We start from the raw sequence: 4,394 nt of genomic DNA on the forward strand, positions 1-4,394 counted from the left end.
TCTGTTGACGTGACTCCTGCCGGCTTGGACCAGTCGGAAATTGTGCCTTTGTTTTTCTGGCATGTCACACCCAGAGCGGCTGCAAAGCCTCGCGACTGATTTATTGCCACCAGCCTTGATCATCTGTTGACGTGACTCCTGCCGGCTTGGACCAGTCGGAAATTGTGCCTTTGTTTTTCTGGCATGTCACACCCAGAGCGGCTGCAAAGCCTCGCGACTGATTTATTGCCACCAGCCTTGATCACTGCGTCCTTCAAAGTCATTTTTCAATGGGATATGAAATGCAGAACATAAGTTAAATGTGTTTAACAGTTCATGTTCATCGAAATTAACCAGGCTCATTTGTAGTCGCAGTATACCTTAATGCCCGTAAAATAAAACCTTGGGTGAAAAAGAAATGTTTCATTTCCCAAGTATGAATATGCCATTAATTTCTGTTTCATTCATGAGTGACGATGACTGGCTAGGCTGTCAGTGGAAGCGGAGTCGTGAAAATTAAATCACTCTACAATAACAATAAAGGCAAAAGTCACTGAGCGGACTTCATAGCCAAGTCCAATTGAAGGTAATGGTGGTTGAAGAAGAACAAAGCTCCAGTCCGTTGCCTCGTCTTGATTCCAGTTTTGCCCAGACGTCTGTTCAGGACTATACTCAGAACAACCTTGAAAAATAAAATAGTTACAAGCAGACACCTGCAAGACTCCGGGGGGTGGGGGAGATCCTATCCTCCTCCCCCCCCACTTGGTCACATTCAGTTCTGCCTCTTCCACACAGACAGGGACAGATAATCTTGCTCGCTTGCCCCTACCCATGCTCGGCCTGACCCCTCACAGTTTCCCCCTCCGCCCCCTATTTTCACTGCTCGGCCTGAATGCCCCCACCCCGGCCTCTTGCCTTCCCCCTGTTCTTTGTCTCCCACATGAGGGAGGTGGGACGGACACCGTGGTGCTATCAGAGGAAGATTTTCTGCTAGAACGTCAGCCAGTGGTGTGCCCAGCGCGATGATGTCACCTCTGGGTGACATCATTGTGCCGGGTACGTCAGCCCGAACCGGGCACTTTGGGGGTGAGGTTCCCCCTATAGGCCTTTTCCAGACCTGCGGATTGGGGACCCTTTTAGTTGGGGAACCTCCGCCCTCCCGAGGGACCTGGCAGCCCTAAGAAAAGAAACCAGACACTCAAGGTCGAAGGCTTCGGTTACATAGATAAAGTAAGACTGGGAATGCAGCAGAAATGAAAGTTAAAATTCCAGAGTCCCCCCTCACACCCATGGCAGCTAGAACAGCCAAAGGCCTAGCTGACACAACCCTTCCTATTCTTTAGTAAACTTTCTTTTAGCTAATTTACTCATGCATGCTGCATTATTCTTTTTATGTGCCAACAGTTGTGTTGGGAGCTTGGTGGACAGCAAAAGTCCTCGAGGGGTCTAGGCGAAGCCTGATAGCACGCAACCAGGCGAGGTTGTTGGGAGTACAGGATGCAGCTCTCCTGTACAGGATGCATTTGGACACGTCGTCTTCAATGGAGTAAACCTTGTTTTGATGAAGATGTCTGCTGATATCCTCCTTAGTTCTGGCTGGAGGACCATCAATTGGTTGGGCCCGGTTGCTAGGCTCGGGGGCGGCCCTTTCAGGGGAAGGAGTTCCCCTTAGGGTGAGAGATGCGGAGGGCAGCATCGACCCAGCCCCCTCCAGGTGGGAGGCAGCTCTTAGGAGCAGATTTAAGGGTGGCTGTTGCTGGAGTCTCTGCAAGTTCCTGACGTCACAAAACGTTTAACCTGTTTGTTTATGCTAACTGGAAATTAGTTAGTTAGATCCTATGGGGCATCGAGTTGCAGTTCCTGGGCTAGAACAGGAAGATTAAGATTATGCATGGGAAAGAGCAGGTAGAGAAAGAGGTACTTTTCTCCCTTTCTCACAATACAAGAACTCGTGGGCACTCCATGAAACTGCAGAGCGGTCGGGTTAGAACGGATAAAAGGAAGTACTTCTTCACCCAAAGAGTGATTAACACATGGAATTCACTGCCACAGGAAGTGGTGGCGGCTACAAGCATGGACGGCTTCAAAAGGGAATTAGATAAGCATATGGAGCAGAGGTCCATCAGTGGCTATTAGCCACAAGGTATAGCTAGGGGCTCTGGGGCAAGTGATGCTCTGTCTTCTTGGTGCTTGGGGGGGGCCAACAGTGGGAGGGCTTCTAATGTCCTGGCCCCACTGGTGGACCTCCTGATGGCACTGGTATTTCTGGCCACTGTGTGACACAGAGTGTTGGACTGGATGGGCCTTTTGCCTGATCCAACATTGGCGTCTCTTATGTTCTTATGTTCTTATGTCTATGCATAATGAACTGACCTTTAGCCTGGTCATTGGTCAATTCATAGATGGGATAGGTTACCTGAGATTTTGCACATAGGCATTTCGGGGGCTTCTTCTCCCTTTCTTTGTTTTAGAGTTCAGTAGCTGAAGTCTTCACCTTGGAGTTAACATCAGCTAGAAAGATGTAGCTAAACAAACAGATTGTTTTCTTGTTTCTATCCTCCCATCCTCCCTGTCAGGCTCCTGCAACAATCAGTTCCCAACATCTTTCATTCAAAGAAGTAAAGTTTATTGAGACATTGAGAGTATGCAGTTATCTTGGCACTTCCAGTGTTAGAACTGGCCTAAAAGACATTGAGAGTATGCAGTTTTCTTTAACACTTTCAGTGTTAGAACTGGCCTAAAGTGCGCAAAGTAAGCAGATATACCTTATTCAAGACGGTCCCCTGATGGCTCAGGTCCAATAAGAGGCAAGACAGAAACCCGCCAAAGTAACAGGCAATTATTATCTGGAGAAAAGATAGGGCTGCCAAGTAACTTACCTCTAATAGCGGGGGAGAGTTGGCCCCTGCCCGGGACATGCGCACACTGCGATGATGTCACCTGGAAGTGATGTCATCACGTTGGGCACGTCACTGTCTGACACTCTAGCAATCAGCCTGGAAACTCTATGGTACCATAGAGTTTTCAGGCTGATTGCTAGAGCGTCAGCCAGTGGCGTGCCCACCGCGATGATGTCACCTCCGGGTGACATCATTGTGCCGGGCACGTCAGCCCGAACCGGGCACTTTGGGGGTGAGGTTCCCCCTATAGGCCTTTTCCAGACCTGCGGATTGGGGACCCTTTTAGTTGGGGAACCTCCGCCCTCCCGAGGGACCTGGCAGCCCTAAGAAAAGAAACCAGACACTCAAAGTCGAAGGCTTCGGTTACATAGATAAAGTAAGACTGGGAATGCAGCAGAAATGAAAGTTAAAATTCCAGAGTCCCCCCTCACACCCATGGCAGCTAGAACAGCCAAAGGCCTAGCTGACACAACCCTTCCTATTCTTTAGTAAACTTTCTTTTAGCTAATTTACTCATGCATGCTGCATTATTCTTTTTATGTGCCAACAGTTGTGTTGGGAGCTTGGTGGACAGCAAAAGTCCTCGAGGGGTCTAGGCGAAGCCTGATAGCACGCAACCAGGCGAGGTTGTTGGGAGTACAGGATGCAGCTCTCCTGTACAGGATGCATTTGGACACGTCGTCTTCAATGGAGTAAACCTTGTTTTGATGGACCACCCTGCGTGTTTGTGTTCTTCTGAGACAGAGACATGGAGGGGAGTCCACTCCCCTGCTTGCTGAAATCCCCCACCCTGACTGCTCCCTCTATCCAGGCTGGGCCAGAGAGAGACCCGGTGGCCACACAGTGCTTTTCAAATATCCCCCAGTGATGTGGGGATTTCTTATCCGTGAGTAGATCCAATATGGCTGGGATCAGCATTTAGGACTCAAACGTTTTTTCCCCCTTTACAGAATCACCAGAATCCGCTGGACCCATGGGACCAACCACACCCATTGAGGTGTTACTGCCAGCCACATGGGATCTGTGGAGAAAGCTACCCAGAGATGGTGGAGGGCCTTTCAACATCTGAGGAAGAAAATCTAAATGTATCCCCTGTGGTGATAATGTTAGAAAAATAAATACATGGTGCTTTCACACACACACACACACTAAAACAACACACTTTCAAAGCACTTTGCAACTAGATTTTACTGTGCGAAACGGCAAAATCCACTTGCAAACTATCACTGAAGTGGATTGAAACTGCATTATTTAGCATGTGTGAAAGGGCCCTTTGTCATGGGCAATTGGTTCCTTCGTATTGGCATCCCCAAACCTGCTACAAAGGCTCTGCACAGTGGTAAGATCAGCTCAGATGCTACATACCAGCTCTAGCTTGATCCAAGTGGGACCCATGGGTTAAGATAGGAGGCTGGTTCTCCTAGAGGTTCAGTGGCACTGTTGGCAGAAGAAGAAGAAGAAGAAGAAGAAGAAGAAGAAGAAGAAGAGGAGGAGGAGGAGGAGGAGGAGGAGGAG

This window comes from Gekko japonicus, unplaced genomic scaffold (genome assembly GCF_001447785.1).
Source record: "Gekko japonicus isolate JY-2015 unplaced genomic scaffold, Gekko_japonicus_V1.1 scaffold3589, whole genome shotgun sequence".
NCBI classification, from domain to species: domain Eukaryota; kingdom Metazoa; phylum Chordata; class Lepidosauria; order Squamata; family Gekkonidae; genus Gekko; species Gekko japonicus.